Source organism: Chelonia mydas, chromosome 6, assembly GCF_015237465.2.
Source record: "Chelonia mydas isolate rCheMyd1 chromosome 6, rCheMyd1.pri.v2, whole genome shotgun sequence".
Taxonomy (NCBI): Eukaryota; Metazoa; Chordata; order Testudines; family Cheloniidae; genus Chelonia; species Chelonia mydas.
The window spans coordinates 53213087-53237578 of record NC_051246.2 but is presented as its reverse complement, the minus strand read 5'-3'; the positions used below and the strand labels follow the sequence as shown (position 1 = coordinate 53237578).

Here is a 24492-nt window from a genome sequence, read left to right as displayed (position 1 = left end):
TAGACATGGCCCTATATCTAAACAAATACTTTGCCTCAGTCTTTAATAAGGCTAAAGAGGATCTTAGGGATAATGGTAGCATGACAAATGGGAAGGAGGATATGGAGGTAGATATTACCATATCTGAGGTAGAAGTGAAACTCGAACAGCTTAATGGGACTAAATCGGCGGTCTCAGATAATCTTCATCCAAGAATACTAAAGGAATTGGTACACGAAATTGCAAGCCCATCAGCAAGAATTTTTAACGAATCTGTAAACTCAGGGGTTGTACCGTATAATTGGAGAATTGCTGACATAGTTCCTATTTTTAAGAAAGGGAAAAAACGTGATCCGGGTAACTACAGGCCTGTTAGTTTGACACCTGTAGTATGCAAGGTCTTGGAAAAAATTTTGAAGGAGAAAGTAGTTAAGGACATTGAGGTCAATGGTAAATGGGACAAAATACAACATGGTTTTTTCAAAAGGTAGATCATGCCAAACCAACCTGATCTCCTTCTTTGAGAAGGAAACAGATTTTTTAGACAAAGGAAACGCAGTGGATCTAATTTACCTAGATTTCAGTAAGGTGTTTGATATCGTGCCACATGGGGAATTATTAGTTAAATTGGGTAAGATGGGGATCAATAGGAAAATTGAAAGGTGGATAAGGAATTGGTTAAAGGGGAGACTACAGCGGGTCCGACTGAAAGGTGAACTGTCAGGCTGGAGGAAGGTTACCAGTGGAGTTCCTCCGGGATCAGTTTTGGGACCAATCTTATTTAATGTTTTTATTACTGACCTCAGCACAAAAAGTGGGAGTGTGCTAATAAAGTTTGCGGATGACACAAAGCTGGGAGGTATTGCCAATTTAGAGAAGGACCAGGATATCATACAGGAGGATGTGGATGACCTTGTAAACTGGAGTAATAGTAATAGGATGAAATTTAATAGTGAGAAGTGTAAGGTTATGCATTTAGGGATTAATAACAAGAATTTTAGTTATAAGCTGGGGGACACATCAATTAGAAGTAACGGAGGAAGAGAAGGACCTTGGAGTATTGGTTGATCATAGGATGACTATGAGCCGCCAATGTGATATGGCCGTGAAAAAAGCTAATGTAGTCTTGGGATGCATCAGGCGAGCTATTTCCAGTAGAAATAAGGAGGTTTTAGTACCATTAAACAAGGCACTGGTGAGACCTCACCTGGAATACTGTGTGCAGTTCTGGTCTCCCATGTTTAAGAAGGATGAATTCAAATTGGAACAGGTACAGAGAAGGGCTACTAGGATGATCCAAGGAATGGAAAACTTGTCTTATGAAAGGAGACTCAAGGAGCTTGGCTTGTTTAGCCTAACTAAAAGAAGGTTGAGGGGAGATATGATTGCTGTCTATAAATATATAAATACCGGCGAGGGAGAGGAATTATTTAAGCTCAGTACCAATGTGGACACAAGAACAAATGGATATAAATTGGTCATTGGGAAGTTTAGACTTGAAATTAGATGAAGGTTTCTAACCATCAGAGGAGTGAAGTTTTGGACTAGCCTTCCAAGGGAAGCAGTGGGGGCAAAAGACCTATCTGGCTTTAAGATTAAACTCGATAAGTTTATGGAGGAGATGGTATGATGGGATAACATGATTTTGGTAATTAAGTGATCTTTAAATATTCATGGTAAATAGGCCTAATGGCCTGTGATGGGATGTTAGATGGAGTGGGATCTGAGTCACTACAGAAAATTCTTTCCTGGGTATCTGACTGGTGAATCTTGCCCATATGCTCAGGGTTTAGCTGATTGCCATATTTGGGATCGGGAAGGAATTTTCCTCCAGGGCAGATTGGAAGAGGCCGTGGAGGATTTTCACCTTCCTCTGTAGCATGGGGCACGGGTCACTTGCTGGATGATTCTTTGCTCCTTGAAGTCTTTAAACCACGATTTGAGGACTTCAGTGGCTCAGACATAAGTGAGAGGTTTTTCACAGGAGTGGGTGGGTGAGAGTCTGTGGCCTGCGTTGTGCAGGAGGTTGGACTAGATGATCATAATGGTCCCTTCTGACCTTAGTATCTATGAATCTGTTTAATTTAATTTTAGGCTCTAACAAAAACAATAATCTTCAGTCACCCTTAATAAAACCTGCCAAAATTATTTCAGTCAAATTTAAAGAAAACAAGGACTGTCTCACACTCAGAGGTCCTATATTTCAGCCTAGACTGAATTTGTATGAATGAACACCTAAAAATTGGAAATTTGAATGGAGACCGGGAAACACACCCTTTATATAAGGGAGGGGGGGGTTGAAGAAAACTTCCATATCTGGAACATCTGTTCTAGGCACTGGGGACCTGTTCCATTATTTTAAACAACGCAGTATCAACAATTACACTCCACACATACAACCACAGTTAATTCACACTCTAACTCCGTTATGCTGCAATCCCTTTAATGAAAATCCCACCCTCATCCCATTCTGTTCCTCAGATGTCCACAAAAAAAGAGAGCTGCACCACTTGTCTGCAGGAGTAGCAATCAGGCCCTGGTAGGCTGCGGTGTGGGGAGTGCATTCCAGAACTGATGGGCCTTCACTAAGCACCTCAACATATAAGGCCTCTGTTATGATAAGTGGTCTTATAAAGTAATGCCTGGGCTGCGGTTGGGGAAGCAAAGTTTTCTTTTTTAATGGCCGATATTAATGAGTCACCAATTCAAAGTGGTTAAAGAAAAATCTCTTTCCCAATTTCCTGAACATCAGTGAATGAAAAATATCAGCCAGACAACACATTGCTTTCTTTTAAGAACTAACCACAGAACCCAAAGAACATTAAAAAAAAAAAAGAAAAAAACAATACAACTAGCAACAGTATCTAGGGATGATACACCAGACAGACATGTGATGGGCCAGCACATGCGTCATGCATGCAAAATGGACACATTTCAGGGATTTCCCTTTTTCCAAAACTATTTTTGTAGGGTATGATTAACCTAAAGTCCTCTAGAGTTTTTTTTTTTCATTTAAACTATTCCAGATGTAAAATGTGGTTTTCGTTAAAAAACTTCTGTGATCCTCCTATTTAATAAGACCAGTTCTTTAGGTGATAGAGTTCTTTCAATATGTGGTTAAGTGTAAACATGCAATGCCAGATTCTCAGCTGGAGTCAATGGAGTTATGCCAATTAACCCCAGCTTAGGCTCTGGCCCACTATGTCAGGTTCTAGTAAATATACAAGAATGCACAATGGAGGGAATGCCTTTTAACGTAATGGAGGAGAAACCATGTTATTTACTTGAGCAAGTAAAAAAAAAAAAAAAAAAAAAGAAGTCACCACTGTAAAAGATAAACACTAAGCCCTGGTGTACACTAGGAGTTGAGGTCGAATTTAGCAGCGTTAAATCAATTTAACCCTGCACCCGTCCACACAACCAAGCCCTTTTTTTCGACTTAAAAGGCTCTTAAAATCGATTTCCTTACTCCTCCCCCGACAAGGGGATTAGCGCTGAAATCGGCCTTGCTGGGTCGAATTTGGGGTACTGTGGATGCAATTAGACGGTATTGGGCTCCGTGAGCTATCCCAGAGTGCTCCATTGTGACCGCTCTGGACAGCACTCTCAACTCAGATGCTCTGGCCAGATAGACAGGAAAAGGCCCGCGAGCTTTTGAATTTCAATTTCCTGTTTGGCCAGCCTGGCAAGCTGCAGGTGACCATGCAGAGCTCATCAGCAGAGGTGACCATGCAGAGCTCATCAGCAGAGGTGACCATGATGGAGTCCCAGAATCGCAAAAGAGCTCCAGCATGGACCGAACGGGAGGTACGGGATCTGATCGCTGTGTGGGGAGAGGAATCCGTGCTATCAGAACTATGTTCCAGTTTTCAAAATGCCAAAACCTTTGTCAAAATCTCCCAGGGCATGAAGGACAGAGGCCATAACAGGGACCCAAAGCAGTGCCGCGTGAAACTTAAGGAGCTGAGGCAAGCCTACCAGAAAACCAGAGAGGAGAACGGCCGCTCCAGATCAGAGCCCCAAACATGCCGCTTCTATGATGAGCTGCATGCCATTTTAGGGGGTTCAGCCACCACTACCCCAGCCGTGTTGTTTGACTTCTTCAATGGAGATACAGGCAACACAGAAGCAGGTTTTGGAGACGAGGAAGATGAGGAGGAGGAGGAGGTTGTAGATAGCTCACAATAAGCAAGCGGAGAAACCGGTTTTCCCGACAGCCAGGAACTGTTTCTCACCCTGGACGTGGAGCCAGTACCCCCTGAACCCATCCAAGGCTCCCTCCCAGACCCGCCAGGCGGAGAAGGGACCTCTGGTGAGTGTACCTTTTAAAATAGTATACATGGTTTAAAAGGAAACATGTTTAATGATTAATTTGCCCTGGCATTCGTGGCTCTCCTGGATGTACTCCCAAAGCCTTTGCAAAAGGTTTCTGGGGAGGGCAGCCTTATTCCATCCACCATGGTAGGACACTTTACCACTCCAGGCCAGTAGCACGTACTGGGGAATCATTGTAGAACAAAGCATTGCAGTGTATGTTTGCTGGCGTTCAAACAACATCCGTTCTTTATCTCTCTGTGTTATCCTCAGGAGAGTTATATCATTCATGGTCACCTGGTTGAAATAGGGTGCTTTTCTTCAGGGGACACTCAGAGGTGCCCGTTCCTGCTGGTCTGTTTGCCTGTGGCTGAACAGAAATGTTCCCCACTGTTAGCCACGGGGAGGGGGGAAGGGCTAGCCACGTGGTGCGGGGAGGCAAAATGCGACCTTGGAACGAAAGCACATGTGCTGTGTATGTAATGTTAACAGCAAGGTTTACCATGAAAGAGTGTACCCATTGCTCTATAAAATGTGTCTTTTTAAATACCACTGTCCCTTTTTTTTTCCTCCACCAGCTGCATGTGTTTCAATGATCACAGGATCTTCTCCTTCCCAGAGGCTAGCGAAGATCAGAAGGCAAAAAAAATGCACTCGCGATGAAATGTTCTCTCAGCTCATGCTGTCCTCCCACACTGACAGAGCACAGACGAATGCATGGAGGCAGACAATGTCAGAGTGCAGGAAAGCACAAAATGACCGGGAGGAGAGGTGGCAGGCTGAAGAGAGTAAGTGGCGGGCTGAAGAGAGGGCTGAAGCTGAAAGGTGGCGGCAGCGTGATGAGAGGAGGCAGGATTCAATGCTGAGGCTGCTGGAGGATCAAACTAATATGCTCCAGCGTATGGTTGAGCTGCAGGAAAGGCAGCAGGAGCACAGACCGCCGCTACAGCCCCTGTGTAACCAACCGCCCTCCTCCCCAAGTTCCAAAGCCTCCTCACCCAGACGCCCAAGAACGCGGTGGGGGGGCCTCCGGCCACCCAGTCACTCCACCCCAGAGGATTGCCCAAGCAACAGAAGGCTGGCATTCAATAAGCTTTAAAGTTTTAAACTTTTAAAGTGCTGTGTGGCCTTGTCCTTCCCTCCTCCACCACCCCTCCTGGGCTACCTTGGTAGTTATCCCCCTATTTGTGTGATGAATGAATAAAGAATGCATGAATGTGAAGCAACAATGACTTTATTGCCTCTGCAAGCAGTGATCGAAGGGAGGAGGGGAAGGTGGTTAGCTTACAGGGAAGTAGAGTGAACCAAGGGGCAGGAGGTTTCATCAAGGAGAAACAAACAGAACTTTCACACCGTAGCCTGGCCAGTCATGAAACTGGTTTTCAAAGCTTCTCTGATGCGTACCGCGCCCTCCTGTGCTTTTCTAACCACCCTGGTGTCTGGCTGTGTGTAACCAGCAGCCAGGCGATTTGCCTCAACTTCCCACCAAGCCATAAACGTCTCCCCCTTACTCTCACAGATATTGTGGAGCACACAGCAAGCAGTAATAACAGTGGGAATATTGTTTTTGCTGAGGTCTAACCGAGTCAGTAAACTGCACCAGTGCACTTTTAAACATCCAAATGCACATTCTACCACCATTCTGCACTTGCTCGGCCTGTAGTTGAACAGCTCCTGACTACTGTCCAGGCTGCCTGTGTATGGCTTCATGAGCCATGGCATTAAGGGGTAGGCTGGGTCCCCAAGGAGAACTATAGGCATTTCAACATCCCCAACGGTTATTTTCTGGTCTGGGAAGAAAGTCCCTTCCTGCAGCTTTTGAAACAGACCAGAGTTCCTGAAGATGCAAGCGTCATGTACCTTTCCCGGCCATCCCATGTTGATGTTGGTGAAATGTCCCTTGTGATCCACCAGAGCTTGCAGCACTATTGAAAAGTACCCCTTGTGGTTTATGTACTCGCCGGCTTGGTGCTCCGGTGCCAAGATAGGGATATGGGTTCCGTCTATGACCCCACCACAGTTAGGGAATCCCATTGCAGCAAAGCCATCCACTATGACCTGCACATTTCCAAGAGTCACTACCCTTAATATCAGCAGATCTTTGATTGCGTGGGCTACTTGCATCACAGCAGCCCCCACAGTAGATTTGCCCACTCCAAATTGATTCCCGACTGACCGGTAGCTGTCTGGCATTGCAAGCTTCCACAGGGCTATTGCCACTCGCTTCTCAACTGTGAGGGCTGCTCTCATCTTGGTATTATTGCACCTCAGGGCAGGGGAAAGCAAGTCACAAAGTTCCATGAAAGTGCCCTTACGCTTGTGAAAGTTTCAAAGCCACTGGGAATCGTCCCAGACCTGCAACAGTATGCGGTCTCACCAGTCTGTGCTTGTTTACCGGGCCCAGAATCAGCGTTCCACCACATGAGCCTGCCCAATTAGCACCATGATGCCCACATTGCCAGGGCCCATGCTTTGAGAGAAGTCTGTGTCCATGTCCTCCTCACTCTCGTCACCATGCTGACATCACCTACTTGCCTGGTTTCGCTTTGCCAGGTTCTGGTGCTGCATATACTGCTGGATAATGCGCGTGGTGTTTAATGTGCTCCTAATTGCCAAAGTGATCTGAGCGGGCTCCATGCTTGCCGTGGTATGGCGTCTGCACAGATAAAAGGCGTGAAACGATTGTCTGCCGTTGCCCTGATGGAGGGAGGGGCGACTGATGACATGGCTTACAGGGAATTAAAATCAACAAAGGGAGTGGCTTTGCGAGAAACTGAATGGCCCCCTCAAGGATAGAACTCAAAACTGGGTTTGGCAGGCCGTTGATTTCACAGAGGGAGGAAGGAGAAAATGAATACAAAACAAATCTTGTCTATTTCTTGTTCTGAGCCACTTCATCTATCTTTATACATCTTGCTGGCAGCAGACTGTGCAGTACGACTGCTAGCCATCGTCATCTCCTGGGTGCTCGGCAGAAGACGGTGCAATATGACTACTGGCCATCATCTTCTGCTGGCTGCTGATTAAAAGACAGTGCACTGCCAGTAGGACTCAATCGCCATGAGTCGAAATTTAAAAGGGAAATGACCTGGCTGAGTCACTCCCATGTTTGCCCAGGCGCCCCTGACCTCATCGAGGTCGGTTAAAAGAGCACCCAGGACTAAGTCGTCGATGGCTACCAGTCATACTGCACTGTCTGCTGCCAAAAGGCAATAAACTACTGCTGTGTAGCTATGCAGTACCACGTCTGCCAGCACCCAGGAGACATACGGTGACGGTTAGCTGAGCGGGCTCCATGCTTGCCGTGGTATGGCATCTGCACAGGTAACTCAAGAAAAAAGGCTCAAAACGATTGTCTGCCCTTGCTTTCACGGAAGGAGGGAGGGAAGGGGAGCCTGACGATAAGTACCCAGAAACACCCGCGACAATGTTTTAGCCCCATCAGGCACTGGGATTTCTACCCAGAATTCAAATGGGCGGCGGAGACTGCGGGAACTGTGGTATAGCTACCCACAGTGCAACGCTCCGGAAGTCGACAGTTGCCTCGGTATTGTGGACACACTCCGCCGACTACATACACTTAGAACATTTGTGTGGGGACACACACAATCATAGAATCATCACAGAATATCAGGGTTGGAAGGGACATCAGGAAGTCATCTAGTCCAACCCCCTGCTCAAAGCAGGACCAATCCCCAATTAAATCATCCCAGCCAGGGTTTTGTCAAGCCTGACCTTAAAAACTTCTAAGGAAGGAGATTCTACCACCTCCCTAGGTAACGCATTCCAGTGTTTCACCACCCTCCTAGTGAAAAAGTTTTTCCTAATATCCAACCTAAATCTCCCCCACTGCAACTTGAGACCATTACTCCTTGTCCTGTCATCCGCTACCACTGAGAATAGTCTAGATCCATCCTCTTTGGATCCACCTTTCAGGTAGTTGAAAGCAGCTATCAAATCTCCCCTCATTCTTCTCTTCTGTAGACTAAACAATCCCAGTTCCCTCAGCCTCTCCTCGTAAGTCATGTGTTCCAGTCCCCTAATAATTTTTGTTGCCCTCCACTGGACTCTCTCCAATTTTTCCACATCCTTCTTGTAGTGTGGGGCCCAAAACTGGACACAGTACTCCAGATGAGGCCTCACCAATGTCGAATAGAGGGGAACGATCACGTCCCTCGATCTGCTGGCAATGCCCCTACTTATATATCCCAAAATGTCATTGGCCTTCTTGGCTACAAGGGCACACTGTTGACTCATATCCATCTTCTCGTCCACTGTAACCCCTAGGTCCTTTTCTGCAGAACTGCTGCCTAGCCATTCGGTCCCTAGTCTGTAGCGGTGCATTGGATTCTTCCGTCCTAAGTGCAGGACTCTGCACTTGTCCTTGTTGAACCTCATCAGATTTCTTTTGGCCCAATCCTCCAATTTGTCTAGGTCCCTCTGTATCCTATCCCTACCCTCCAGCGTATCTACCACTCCTCCCAGTTTAGTATCATCCGCAAACTTGCTGAGGGTGCAATCCACACCATCCTCCAGATCATTAATGAAGATATTGAACAAAACCGGCCCCAGGACTGACCCTTGGGGCACTCCGGCTGCCAACTAGACATGGAGCCATCGATCACTACCCGTTGAGCCCAACAATCTAGCCAATTTTCTACCCACCTTATAGTGCATTCATCCACCCCATACTTCTTTAACTTGCTGACAAGAACACTGTGGGAGACAGTGTCAAAAGCTTTGCTAAAGTCAAGAAACACCACGTCCACTGCTTTCCCTTCATCCACAGAACCAGTTATCTTGTCATAGAAGGCAATTAGATTAGTCAGACATGACTTGCCCTCGACTGTATAAAAGCACTTTCTACAAAACCGACTTCTATAAATTCGACCTAATTTTGTAGTGTAGACGATCATAATCTTACTTCCCATAAACTCAGATCATGAAGAGGACTAAATTCTGCTAGCTAGATGCTACAGTGATGGGTATTTTAGAAATTTATAATTATTTACACTGCCGTATTACACAAAGCTTTTTACAAACTGATCTGCAAAACTATAATTAATATGCAAGTTTCTGTTTGCTGTTACTAAAGTGCATCAAACTCTGGTGTGGAGCATGGCAGCTGTTGAACAGCATGCCGTAACACTGCACTGCACAAGAAGTTGAGGCTATCGAAATCGATACTGCCGAGGGAATATTTTTGGTAAGCAAAATGCAGTTAGTCAAATTGATAGTTTTCCCACCACTGCGTTTACTGCACAGCTCTTTTCCCAATTCCTCTACTATATTCCACTGTTCTACTGTGACTCATCTGGCTGGGCTTCACGCACAGGGTGAAGTGCCATTTGTTATGTTATATCGTAAAGTTGTGGAAACTATTCAGGCTATGATTTGAGCTTTGCAACACGAGTGAGCCAATCCTCTCCTTCAGATGGGGCAATACTGAAATATTGCTCAGATGTCTGACTTGGATAAAGCTTAAAATGAACATTTGAAGTATGCCTGGTTTAATCATCCATGGAAAGTACTGCACGAAAATGCCATTATTAAAAGTGCAGAAAAGCCAGAGAGAGTTATAATTAGAGTTTCTGTGAATGAAAGCTCATGAGTTTTAATACAAACCCTCACATATTTCACCCACAGGCAAGCAGTTTATTATAAAGGCACAGGGAGCATTAGGAAGAAAAGGAGTACTTGTGGCACCTTAGAGACTAACAAATTTATTAGAGCATAAGCTTTCATGAGCTACAGCTCACAAATAAGGCAGGGAGGGGAGAGAGAGAAAGAGAACACAGAGGGAGTGGAGAAATGAGTGAGAAAAGAAAAGTGTGAAAGATGAGACAAATGTAGGAAGTGAGACAGAGAACTGTGAATGTGAGAGTAAGGCCATGTCTACACTACAAAGTTAAGTCGACACGTAAATCAACATTGAGCCTCCGATTTAAACCAGTCAATCTTGCGTGTTCACACTACGCTCGTGTCGGCGGAGTGCATCCTCACTAACAGGGCTTGTATTGACACACGGAGCACTGCACTGTGGGTGGCTATCCCACAGTGCACGTAGCCAAGTGGAATGTTGGGTTGGGCTTGCAATGCCTTATGGGACCAAAACATTGGCGCGGGTGGTTATGGGAACATTGCGTTAGCCTCCTATGATGCACTTACCTCCCTTCATCCCTCCCTAAAATCAACAGAAAACAAACCAAGCCTTTTTCGTGCCTTTTTTCATAAGCCTGGGTTACCCGCGTGGACGCCATAGCATGATATGCATGGACCCCGCTCAGCTATACACTGTTGTTGTGAGCATTACACACACCTCGCGCCTTATCCTGCAGTATTTAGACAGTCGATACAGGAGCCGCTGTGTGGAACAATGCGATGCTATGCAAGCAGCCCTGCTGGAAGACATAGAGTGGAGCAATTCGCAGATGCTGGCGACAGTCACGCCTCACTTTGACACAATTGATCACCGTTTCTGGCCCCAGGAAACAAGTACTGACTGGTGGGACCACATTGTTATGTAGCTATGGGATGACGAGCAGTGGCTGCAGAACTTTTGAATGCATAAGGCCACTTTCCAGGAACTGTGTAAAGAGCTTTCCCCAGCCCTGAATCATAGAATCATAGAAGATTAGGGTTGGAAGAGACCTCAGGAGGTCATCTAATCTAACCCCCTGCTCAAAGCAGGTCCAACACCAACTAAATCATCCCAGCCTGGACTTTGTCAATCCTTAAAAATCTCTAAGGATGGAGATTCCACCACCTCCCTAGGTAACCCATTCCTGTGCTTCACCACCCTCCTAGTGAAATAGTGTTTCCTAATATCCAACCTAGACCTCCCCCACTGCAACTTGAGACCATTCCTCCTTGTTCTGTCATCTGCCACCACTGAGGACAGCCGAGCTCCATCCTCTTTGGAATCCCGCTTCAGGTAGCTGAAGGCTGCTATCAAATCCCCACTCACTCTTCTCTTCTGCAGACTAAACAAGACCAGTTCCCTGAGCCTCTCCTCGTAAGTCATGTTCCCCAGCCCCCTGATCATTTTCGTTGCCCTCTGCTGGACTCTCTCCAATTTTCTACATCCTTTCTGTAGTGGGGGGCCCAAAATAGGACGCAATACTCCAGATGTGGCCTCACCAGTGCTGAATAGAGGGGAATAATCTCTTCCCTTGAGCTGCTGGCAATGCTCCTACTAATGCAGCCCAATATGCCATTCGCCTTCTTGGCAACAAGGACACACTGCTGACTCATATCCAGCTTCTCATCCACTGTAATCCCCAGGTCCTTTTCTGCAAAACTGCTGCTTAGCCAGTCGGTCCCCAGCCTGTAGCAGTGCATGGGATTCTTCCTTCTTAAGTGCAGGACTCTGCACTTATCCTTGTTGAACCTCATCAGATTTCTTTTGGCCCAATCCTCCAATTTGTCTAGGTCACTCTGGACTCTATCCCTACCCTCCAGTGTATCTATCTCTCCCCCGAGCTTAGTGTCATCTGCGAACTTGCTGAGGGTGCAATCCATCCCATCATCCAGATCATTAATAAAGATGTTGAACAAAACTGGTCCCAGAACCGACCCCTGAAGTGCAGCAATACTCAAATGAGAGCTGCTCTGACAGAGGAGAATCGAGTGGCGATAGCTTTATGGAAGCTTGCAACACCAGACTGCTATCAGTCAGTGGGGCATCAATTTGGAGTGGGTAAATCTTCCATGGGATCTGTTGTGATCCAAGTTTGCAGGGCCCAACAGACATCTGATAAGAAGGGTAGTGACTCTGGGCAATGTGAAGGACATAGTGGATGGTTTTGCTGTGATGGGTTTTCCTAATTGTGGTGGGGTGATATATGGAATGCATATCCCTATCTTGGCACCAGACCACCTTGCCAAGGAGTACATAAACTGAAAGGGGTACTTCTCAATGGTGTTGCAAGCGCTGGTGGCTCATAGGGGCCGTTTCACCAACATTAACGTGGGATGGTCGGGAAAGGTGCATGATGTGTGCATCTTTAGGAACACAGGGCGGTTCAGAAAGCTGCAAGCACGGACTTGTTGAAATGCCAGTCGTGATCCTGGGAGACCCAACCTACCCCTTGCTCCCATGGCTCATGAAGCCATACACAGGCAGCCTGGACAGCAGTAAGGACCGGTTCAACCATAGGCTGAGCAAGTGCAGAATGATGGTGGAATGTGCCTTTGGACGTTTTAAAGGTCACCAGTGTTGTTTGCTTACTAGGTTAGACCTCAGTGAAAGCAATATCCCCATTGTTATTGTTGCCTGCTGTGTGCTCCATAATATCTGTGAAACAAAAGTGAGAAAAGTTTCCCCCGGGGTGGGGGGTTGAGGCAGATCGCCTGGCAGCCAATTTTGAGCAGCCAGACACCAAGGCAATAAGAAGAGCACATCGAGGGGCTCTGCATCTCCATGAGGCTTTGAAAACCAGTTTCAGCAATAAGCCACAGTAATGTGACACTTATCTGTGTTGTTCCTTACCCCTCTGTTGCATTTTCTCCCCTGTAAACTCCACCCCCACCAACCATCATGTGTTGAATGAATAAAGAGCCTTTTTCCCTCAACCCGTTAAGTTTTATTATGCACACAAATACACACTGACAGCAAAGAAAAGTAAGATAACCTGGGCTGATAACACTGTGGGAGAGAAACAAGGAAAGCTTGCTTACAGATGCACTGCAGTACCAATCAAAGGTGCGGGAATGGGCACTTTCTGGTCCTTGTACCCTCCCCTGGTGTTGAGTCCAAGGGCTACCGAACTCCCCCCCTCCCATGCCTCATAGGACGTTTGGGTGAGGAGAATGTAGAACTGGGCGATGATGGCAGCAGGTTCAGCATAGGCTGCAGAGGGACTCTAGCATCCAGCTGCCTTTCTTAATCCTCAACCAGACACCTCAACATGTCTGATTGCTCCTTCATAATCCACAGCATCTCTTCCTGCGTGACATGCTCTTGTTCCCTGCATACTCTCCTGTTCTCCCTGTCCATGTCCTCGGACAGTGTATTCCTCCATGCTCTGAGCTCCGTCTTGTCACTCTTGGTGGTGCACATTAACTCATTGAACATGTCCTCCTGAGTCTTCTTTTTCCGCCTTCTAATCTGGGAAAGTCTCTGTCCCGGTGTGGAGGATATGCCAATGGACAAGGTTTCGGCTGCAGGGAATGCAAAGCAAAAGGGTAGCACTGACAGTGAATCATAGAATATCAGGATTGGAAGGGACCTCAGGAGGTCATCTAGTCCAACCCCCTGCTCAAAGCAGGACCAATCCCCAATCAAATCATCCCTCCCCTGGTGTTACATTGTGCATACATTGTTTCTGGTGAAAGGTTAATTAAAACACCCCTCAATATGCTTCTCTGCAAGCCACAACATAACCACAACCGCTGGCTATTGCAAGAGTTGGTTTGCTACTCCAGCTATGGTGAGTAAGGCCACGAGCCATGGGCGAGAGGTCTCGTGCTGCTGCTTTTGTGAAGACTTCCTTGAGATCACATGTTGGAACTTGAGAAAAGTCCCCTTTTCCCTAGTAACCTGGATGGTGCTTGAGGACAGGAACTAGTGTAAAGCCCCCCAAACAATATGTTTTTTATAAAAGCGACACCAGATTGGGAGTGGGGGTGTCAAGGTTCCTTCCCCACTCTGAATTCTAGGGTACAGATGTGGGGATCTGCATGAAAGACCCCCTAAGATTATTCTTACCAGCTTAGATTAAAAACTTCCTCAAGGTACAAATTTTGCCTTGTCCTTGAACCCTATGCTGCCACCACCAAGCGTGTTAAACAAAGAACAGGGAAAGAGCCCACTTGGAGACGTCTTCCCCCCAAAATATCCCCCCAACCCTACAACCCCTTTCCTGGGGAGGGCTTGATAAAAATCCTCACCAATTTGCATAGGTGAACACAGACCCAAAACATTGGATCTTAAGAACAAGGAAAAAGCAATCAGGGTCTTAAAAGAAGAATTTTAATGAAAGAAAAAGTAAAAGAATCACCTCTGTAAAATCAGGATGCTAAATACCTTACAGGGTAATCAGATTCAAAACAGAGAGAATCCCTCTAGGCAAAACCTTAAGTTACAAAAAGAAACAAAAACAGGAATATACATTCCATTCAGCACAGCTATTTTACCAGCCATTAAACAAAAGGAAATCTAATGCATTTCTAGCTAGATTACTTACTAACTTAAGGAGTTATGAAGAGCATTCCTGATCTGTTCCCAGCATCACACAGGCAGACAGACCCTTTGTTCCTCCCCCACCCTCCAGCTTTGAAAGTATCTTGTCTCCTCATTGGTCATTTTGGTCAGATGCCAGGTCTTCGCTTCTTAACCCTTTGCGGTTGAAAGGAGTTTGCCTCTGGCCAGTAGGGATTTTATAGTTCTGTATACAGAAAGGTGGTTACCCTTCCCTTTATATTTATGACAGCGGGGAAGGAAGACAAACAGGAAGCCGCCACCACCCCTGTTTTTTCAATGCTGTGTGCAATACATGGTGATCCCTTCCAACTACAACCACGGCACATTTGGGATAACGTAGTTGTGTGACCCAGATTTCACCAAACAGGAAACGGATTACTTGTTGAATTGTTTGTGGTTTAAGGGCTAGCATTCAAAACTTCCCCCCGTTTCCCCTAGGTGACCCTATGTGATATCACTCTCCTGAGGGTAACAGAGATGGCAAGGGAGCAGATGCTGCAAATGTCTGGGTACAGACCTGGTTTTTATGCTGCAATGCTGTGTGCCGCAGTGATGCCAGCAGAATTAATACTGGAGTGACACGGGAAAGTGTTCTACCATGGTGGAACAAATATGGCAGCTCTTCCCAGAAACCTTCTGCAAAGGAGTACCTCCATGAAAGCTTCCTACAGAGCTCCATGGAGGATTCCCAGGCCATCCCCGTGCACATAAATTCTCTTTTTCGGAGAGCACCCTCTGCGTAGCTGGAGTGGCCACCAAAACCCACTAGCCTACTTTTTTGTTTAGATTAAACATAAAAAATAATAGCATGGAACCCCTACAGTTTGGAAGTGTGTACTCACCAGAGGTGCCTTCCCCGGCCTCACGCTCTGCCACCAACTGGTCCTGTGAAGGGACGGGCTCCAGGGTTAAACACAGTTCTTGGCTGTCGGGGAAAATGGATCCTCCGCTTGCCTGCCTCTCATTCTCCTCCTTCTCCTCTCCCTCATCAACAATGTCCTCCTCATTGTTGCTAGAGGTCACCCAGGGTTCCTCGAAGGTGTCCACAGAGCGTGATGGAGTTGCTGCCGAGAACCGCAAGCAACTTCTCATAGAAGCAGCATGTCTGTGGGCAGAACCAGAGTGACTGTTCGCCTCCCTTGTCTTCCGGTACACTTGCTGAAGCTCCTTTATTTTCATGCGGCACTGCTGCGTGTCCCTGGTGTAGCCCTTCTCCCCCATGCCCCGTGCAAGCTTGGCATAGATTTCAGCATTTCTTCTGCTGGATTGGAGCTCTGCCTGCAAAGACTCTTCTCCCCACACAGCAATAAGATCCACCACCTCCTGTGTACTCCATGCTGAAGGATCTTTGTGGCATTGAGTCTCCATGATTAGCTGTGCTGGCGAGCTCTCCACGCTGATCAAACAGGAAATGAAAATTCAGAAGTTCCCAGAGCTTTAATAGGGGAGCTGCTTTTTCCTGTCTACCTGGCTGACATGCAGTGGAGCTGAAAGTGCTCTCCAGAGCAGTCACAGCAGAGATACCTCCTGGAGGCCAATTCATTCGAATTACACAACGCAGTGTCTACACTATCCCCATGTCAACCCGTGGTTGTCAAATCAAGCACTATGCCTGTCCGAGATGGAGTACAGAAGTCGACTTTACAGGCCACTTAGGTTGGCGGAAGGGACTTGGTAGTGGAGACACCTACATTATTAGACCAACTTAATGCGGCTTTCGTTGACCTAAGTTTGTAGGGTAGACCAGGCCTTAAAAATGGCTTTAGCAGAAAAAAAGAAAGAGAAAAGAAATGAGACAGAAGGAGAGGAAATAGAGAGAAAAGAATGGGAAAGATCAAGAGAAGAAGGAATGGTAGAGAGACAGGGAGGAGAGAAAGGGTAAGAGTAAGACAAGCAATGTGAGTAAACAATGCCATTTTGATGAGGTTTACCTTGTATCTTCAGTAATGAAATTTTTCTGACTGGCTGCCTTCCAATTTTGTGAGCACTAATTAAGGTCCTTCATATTTTTCCCAGCATGGAGTTTAATTAGTTAGCTGGCTCATCACCAGGTGGGCTTTCCAAGCTGCTGCTACTGTAAATACCATTAACCCAATGCTACTCTGCAAACTGCCAGTGAGGTAGAATGGTCAGGATAAGCATATACAGTACATTCTAACTAAGTGTATATCGACATCTAAGGCACATGGGTAAATAATGCCCTCTCAGGGCTGACCCCAGGAAAAGAGAGTGTGTTCAGCAGAATGTTTGTCAACCAGGGTGTTTTCTTGCTAATCACTTCCCAGTGCTATCTCAATCATGCCACAGTGAACAAACAGAATAAAACTCTGGAGTCAGCACTGCAAGACTTCAATTGGTTCCAAAAGGCTAGTTTGGACTTGTCAGTCCTAGAGTTCCAAACCCCCTCCAGTTCCACAGACTGCTGAGAAGTGACCTGTCCAGGGGAGGCACTGCCTGTATTTTCTCACTCCCTGGTATGGCTTCTGCAACAATGTACAAACAAAACCTGTTAGGTTCTGATCCAGCACTGGACACAGGTTCAGGCAGGTCCCACTGCCTATTTCCAATCAATTGCTCTTGTTTCAGCTCCGCTCTCACAGAGATGGTAATTGTACAAGGGAACTGGACAGGGATGGTGAGCCGAAAATCTCAAATATTGAGAAAGAGTTCCAGCTAAAGCTATGTTGCTACCTCCTACTATTGAACTTAAATCTCCTGGAAGTGTCTTTCCAGTGGGCAGTGTAGTCAGCAAGCCATTCCATCACAGTAAAGTCTGGGCCAGGATTTAGACAGATCCTGTGAAGTAACATTGTGCTGCACAAGATATGTAAATATGCTGGTACCTTGCAAGCCAGAGAGGATCTGTTTGTGCCCAGCTGTGCCCATTTATTATACATGAGTCCTATCTCTCCTTTATCGCAAGGGGACACTAGTGAGCAAAATACAGTGTAAGTTCAATATAGTTTCAATACATTGTGATGTGCAAAATGCAATCAGGGTTATAATAACCCATTTGTTGTGTGAAAAAAAAGCTTCTCTGTAAAAGAGTCAAGCTCAATTTATGGTAATGTCTTGGAACAATTCCAGTTCAGATCCAAACCAGGACTTTGAAACAATCATAGCAGAGACAGCCTTCAAAGAATCCATTCAGCTGCTGTACAAGGCATAGTTTATTCTGGGCCAGGACTCTCTGGGTGTATTTAATCACATCAATGCAGACCATCAGGCAAGATAAATGTAGTGACTAATGCTCCTGGTTCATTATCTTAATACTGAGCTTTAGTGTATTGATCCAGGGCTCCTATGACAAAATTTTCAAAAGTGCCCAAATGACTTAGGAACCTAAGTCCCATTTTCAAAAGTGACATAGGTTACGTCTATACTAAAGCTGTGCCACTGTAGCACCGTAGTTGTCAAGGTTTCTTCCCCACTCTGAACTCTAGGGTACAGATGTGGGGATCTGCATGAAAACCCCCCTAAGCTTATTCTTACCAGCTTAGGTAAAACTTCCCCAAGGTACAAACTATTTTACCTTTTGCCCTTGGACTTTATTGCTGCCACCACCAAGCGTCTAACAAATATATAACAGGGAAAGAGCCCGCTTGGAAATGGCTTTCCCTGCAAAATCCTCCCCAAACCCTACACCCCCTTTCCTGGAGAAGGCTTGATAAAAATCCTCACCAATTTGCATAGGTGAACACAGACCCAAACCCTTGGATCTTAAGAACAAGGAAAAAGCAATCAGGTTCTTAAAAGAAGAATTTGAATTGAAGAAAAAAATTTAAAAATCACCTCTGTAAAATCAGGATGGTCAATACCTTACAGGGTAATCAGATTCAAAACATAGAGAATCCCTCTAGGCAAAACCTTAAGTTAAAAAAAGACACGAAAACAGGAATATACGTTCCATTCAGCACAGCTTATTTTATCAGCCATTTAAAGAAAACAGAATCTAAAGCATATCTAACTAGATTACTTACTAAGTTCTAAGACTCCATTCCTGTTCTGTTCCCAGCAAAAGCATCACACAAGCAGAGAGAGGTGAAAGGGTTTTTCCTCTGGCCAGGAGGGATTTTAAAGGTGTTTACCCTTTCCTTTATATTTAAGACAGTAGTGTAGATGCTTCCTACACCGATGGAATGTTTTTTTCTATCAGTGTAGTTAATTCATCTCTCCAAGAGGTGGTAGCTTGGTCAACAGCAGAAATCCTCCATTGACCTAGCCACATGAATACCAGAGTTAGGTCAACTTAACTACATCACACAGGGTGTGAAATTTTCACAGTCCTGAGTGATGTAGCTGGACTGATCTAATAAAAATAGGAGACGAGGCCTCACTCTCATTGACTTTCAATAAGACTTTTGGGCTTCTGACTCACCTAGGTGCCACTGAAAATGTTACCCCTTGTCAGTAGGACAGAACACACAAATCTTCATTTCTGATCTGATATCAGTCACTTAGAGATGTGTCCAGATCTGAATTTTGCTCCTGGCCCTTAACTCTACAATGGGCCAAACCAAAATACCAGACAAACTGCTCTTGGACTTTTCAGCTCAGGTCAATCAGTCAGTCATGCCCACTGAAAACTATTCTGTGAAGAAGTGAGGTGGGGGAGAGACAGCACAGTGACAGGCATGGTATAAACACTAAGATACAGAGATTATATTAAAGAAACGGAGCAGGTCTGGACCTTCTTATGCTCACAGGTGCCCATGAAGCCCAAAGCTGAAGGATGCTTTGTGAGCAGAATGATGGTTTCTTATCTGGTATGACAGCCAAGTTCATTGTCAAATGATGGGAAGCATCAGCTGAAAATCAGTGTGAAAAGCACAAAATAAAATGAGTTTTCCAAAGAACCTAGAGATTTATAGAAACAGAAAGTCAGAGGTTATTTTATCTTTCTGGACAGAGAAAGTGACAAGGAAAGTTCTCAGCCTTGCAGCAGATACTTTGAGAACCCGTGACACAGTATAGCATGTCCATTAGAAGTCTGGAGGGATCAGTAAGGAGTGAACACAATAGCAATGAATTTTACATAGGTATAAGAAATCTGAAACAGATCAGCCCTCCTGCCCCTTTCCCCTCCGCCCGTCATCTGTGTCCCTAGAATCTCACAAAGCAGACCTGCCATGCATGACAAAAATCGTGATCACTAGCCCAATGTGTGCAATTAGATAGGACAGTGATAATGAAAAGATGAACAAAAAAAACATGCCCCTCTCATCAGGATATGCTGTACAACATGGAATACAGGCATGTGGCTGCCTATATACTTTCAAGCCAAGAGTGAAGACAGGCTATATTTGTTCATGGCTATGTGATACACTGGTCTTTGCCAGTGGTGTGGAAACAAGTGCAGTTTTCATTTAAGCAGAACAAATGCACTTTGGGGACTAAACAGGCGCTGCATATAACAGCCACATGAACTGGGATCTGGAAGCAATCCAGTCCTTGAAAGTTAATTTTTTTTTTGCAGCTGTGCACTTACGCCATCATTATTAACGTCAACCACCTGCTCCTTTTCAGCTCATCTAACTCCAGAGTTGGAGGCAGCGTAAGTCTGACATGTACATCTGTAAAAAATGTTCAAAAAGATGGTTATTCATTTTATCTGTTTTTTTCTATTCATAAAAATGTCCAAATGCAATTCCGCAAGAACAAATACAATCTTCATAAAAATGAATAGGACCCCATGCCCCAAATCTAAGAAACTCCCAAAAACTAAGGCCCAAATTTTAAGCACATTTTGGGTGCTTCCGGTTTTGGGTTGCCAATTTGAGGCACCCAGAGCCTAATTTTGGGCGATGCTGTGCCCTCACAACTCCAAATGACTCTAATTGTGCTGCTGGTGCACAAATGCCTGAAAATCACGCCACAGAAGTCTCAAGCTGGGTGCTCAAAAACTGAGGGAATCAACATCAGCATCTACTTTTGTAACTGTGACTGTAAAAACCTCCCATCGGCCCCACCCTTCTACACATCCTCTTTGCCCATTCCCGCACAGCCAGGAAATGGCTGTCAGAACAGATAAGCTTTGGAGCGTGTACTGAAGGTCACCAGAGTGGACCAGGGAAGTAAACTCCACCCCTCACCTAACTCTCTGCCTCCAACCACTCCTGATTAAATCTAGGGGCTATTAGTACCTCAGCAGATCTCAGCTACTGCAAGTTCCCATGAGCAGAGAGATGATACTCAGTACTCAAACCATTTAGGTATTTTAAAGTTAAAACCAACATCTGACATTGGAAGTGGACCTCAGTGTAGATGGTGGAGTACAGATGGAATGTGATCCCTGAAAGAAATGCCCCTTAACAAACAGTCTTCTGCATTCAGCCCCAGATAAAGCTATGGAGGGTATATGTCCTTTCAACCCCATAATTTTGGACTTTTCTCCTTTAGGTGAAGAATTTTTTGCCCTGTGCAAAACCAACCCATCAGGTTTACTCCCCATGCCACCTCTCTCCACACACCTTCTAGTCAATCTGGAGTCTCTTTTGTGAATACATATCTTACTTAAGCACCTTGACGAGGGCACTGTTTCCCCTGAAGAGTTCTTTCATTCCCATACCTACAAAAAAGTAGGACACCCTTCGCTGACAGCCTTCAGTAGTGCCTTCAGCAATATTGCATTGATCAGTCCAGGAGAAGTGTTTTGCACTGTAATAAACCTACAGGCTCCTGACTGACTGCTATATTGACCTCCAGTACAACATCTAGCCAGTCAAATGCCTTAGTCTGCAGAGCACAGGAAATGGAATTACTACCAAAGATCAGAGGGGACGTGGTTCAGGAGGGAGCCGGAGGCTACATGAAAGCTGGAACAGCCAGTTGAAGGGAGCAGCTGGGGAGCAGGTTGTAAAGAGAAGCCAGGCAGGTTGGGACTGCAATGCTGAGAGCTGGGCTGGGAAGCAGCCTGTGGTTGGCAAGGTGGTCAGCAGTAGCCATGACAGGCAGATTCTGGGGATCAACCTGTAAATAGGGAGGCCTTGTTCATAGGTCTGAACAGGCCAAGGGATCTGCAAGCCAGTGTGTGACTGCCTCCAGGAGAAGTGTGACCTGGAGCGAGTAGCTCTGGCACTAGGCCAGAGGAGCCATACCTTCATACCACTCTACTGGACTGCCCCTAGGACTGACTTAGGAACTGTTGCTTCATTTTTAGTTTGTAGCTTAAAGCCATTGTTCCCAGGGTAACTGCAGCATTTATTTCTGGAGCCCTACCAAAGCATCCTTTGTTCTTCATCTCACTCAGTGAGTGTCCGTGGGAACCCACTGAAGGCTGGAGCCATAATGGCCTGGTGCCTACAGCACTTGCCTTGGAGAGTGTGGTATACCCAGCAGCATGCTACCAGACATCCAGGAGACTGGTACCAGTGCCCTCACCGTGACTCTGCCACAGAGTCTGTCATGACACTAACAACTGCCTTTACTAAAAACAGGACTCCCGTAAGGGCCTGGGAATACTGCTGTAGGCTGTAGAGTTGAGGACCATCCATTACTGTAGTCTTTTATCAAACGGCAGCGGTAAGCTTTGCCTTCTGTTAAATGCTTTGCTGCTGCTTTCTGCTATAACTTATTCAGCCCCACAAAAGAAGGAAACAGTGTTGCTTTAAAGGCAACAGACTGGAATGTCAATGTGAGGGGCCCAAGGTGCAAAGATTGGATCAAGAGTCAGACTTTCCCAAAGTGTGGGGTAATTAAGAGTTAGAGTTTTGGTTCACTCCTCTTATACAGAAGAGAAAAAGGATGGCTGTGAAATTCAGTTCCCAGTACAAATCCCAAACATATGGGATATTTGGATTCATGGTTTTGATTCCGGCCTCTTTCCCAGTGTATTGGAACATAAGCACCCCAAGTGTTTTTTCTGATATTTGTGTCAGTGCCTGAATTGTGATTTGCCCTCACTCTTCAGGCATATCATTTGGCAGCACTCCAGCAGTTAAATGGAGATTGCTCTTAATTTCCTGTTTTCAGTTATAAATGTAACACATCTCTCCTCAATAAATAGATTTGCAGATTCCTTAAAACTCCCTGCAGGATTCCAGGCAATCTTTCTCTCTCCTCTTCCTGTCCCCATAGGCCTCCTGCCTGCAGGGCAGGCATTTTTACAACAGTCACCACCATAAATTATGTATATCTCAGAAACTTGAGGTTAATGTACAATAAATTAAACTGAATTTGTTTGGCTGAAGCAAAAGGAGTGGAATAATCCATCTGAATGCCAGGGGAATGACTCAGCTTAAAAGTCTGCCAGACTGATTATAAACAATGACATTAACTGCAGAAATGTGTTTTTGGAAGTCTCAACTGTCTTTAAAGATCTAAAGTGACCAATACGCCAGTGGACATAAACACTGCTCCCTCAAGGATGATTTATAATAATGTGTATTTAACTATTGTAAAGAAAGCCTTCTCTCCACAATTATCCTGTTTCTAACAATCCTGACAAGACAGAGTCCTGTGTAAAGAAAGAGACGATGAGATATGCCTGTTCCCAACTAAAAAGCTAGAGAAATCTTATTATGGACCTGTGTATTGGACAGGACCCCAACTACTGGTTAATGGGTTTGGACCTTCTAAGTTTTAGGATTGAATGAAATTGCTCTGGCATCTAGGTGGAATTACTGAATTACAGCCACCTCCAGATGTTGGTTAGCAACCTGCTGGCGCATAGTACACTGCACAACAGTGTGGGCAGTGAACATTTTGATCAAGAGCATAAGGCAGAAACCTCTTCTCTTAGATGAGTTACTAGTGCTATAGCATCAGAGTCAATCCATGGTACTGCGGGCTAGCTACTCATTTAAGCAGCTTTAGCTATGAAAGCCATTAAGACTAGATTGTGCCGTAGGTGCCATCAGGTGCATCAGGGAGTCACACAGCAGCTAACATCCCTAAGAAGAATTTTGGCTGTCTAAGGCAGTGCACACCAGCACAGCAATTACACTACTCTTAAAAAGAATGCAGTATATTCTCCCAAGCTGCTGGCCTATGTGGAGGTAGGTGGAGTCATACCCCTTGCACCCACCCTGCAGAAACCCAGCATCCATATGTTCATTAAGAGGCAGACCCTACACTCTCCAACCAGATTCCAACCGGTCAATGTTCCTTGTGTCCTTTCCCACCTTGCTGGATCCATACAGGGCCGTGCCAGAATATGGCCCTTAGTGTCCCCTAAAAGAAGGCAAGATTTCAGTTTTTAATGGTTTCACCCAAAAGACCCCAAACAAAGTCAACTGCCTGGAATACTTTGCTACCTCACACAGATAAAGATTTTAGTTGACTCTCCTGGGATTTGAACCTAGGACTCCCAGGATCCTATGTCTGCCCAATCTCCTGCAGGGACAGATCCACAAAATCTGGATGGCTAAGAGAACAAGGAAGCTTTAGAAAACTTTCTGCAGTTTCACCCAGCCCAATATCTGTGCCTAATGCACTGTGTACAAGACACCAAAGCAATGAACTGTTCACAAAAGTAAAGCTACAATAACTAGGCCTCCAATCTAGATTGGAAATCTAGACTGCATAACCATATGGCTGCCTTTTGCTTGAATCACATCAAAGCGACCTTGTACCATGCTGTACAATGTGACAATGTTGGGTTGCGGCAATCATACACTGAAGACACTTTGCAAGGAGGGAAGGGGGAACAAAGTCAAAGGCATTTTCTTTAGTGCTGAAAGCGTTTTATTTTTTGTTAAAACACAACGTATTCAAGGCATCGTTGTTTTCCACGCTGAAAAGACGCTGGCGGGCATCCCAGACACAAATTTGCTTGACTGGAGACTTGAATGATGCCAGCCATGGCAATGAATAGTTTCATTCCCACCCTGCTGATCACAATATAGAGATGCAGTAAATAGAGTCCATATAAGAGATTCCAAAGACCTTATTGTGATGCATGCTCACAAGGGCTAGAGTTAAGGTTGCTGTGGGAACGTTTGCCCTTACAGAATGAGCCAGATTACAGATTGGCTGCAGTAGGTGGCCATTCTGTT

General features: G+C 45.5%; 1 protein-coding gene across 1 annotated transcript in view; it reads right to left on the bottom strand.

Annotated features, from left to right (window-relative positions):
• Nucleotides 1-12907: 12907 nt before the first annotated feature.
• Nucleotides 12908-24492, bottom strand: part of PDHX (pyruvate dehydrogenase complex component X) — a 133109-nt gene continuing 121524 nt past the window's right edge. Inside the window, exons 12-13 of the transcript XR_006291756.1 lie at nt 15340-20070; nt 12908-13455 (exon numbers count right to left, since the gene is read on the bottom strand). The gene's annotated coding sequence lies outside the window, so the exon portion shown is untranslated. The remainder of the gene's footprint in view (nt 13456-15339; nt 20071-24492) is intronic.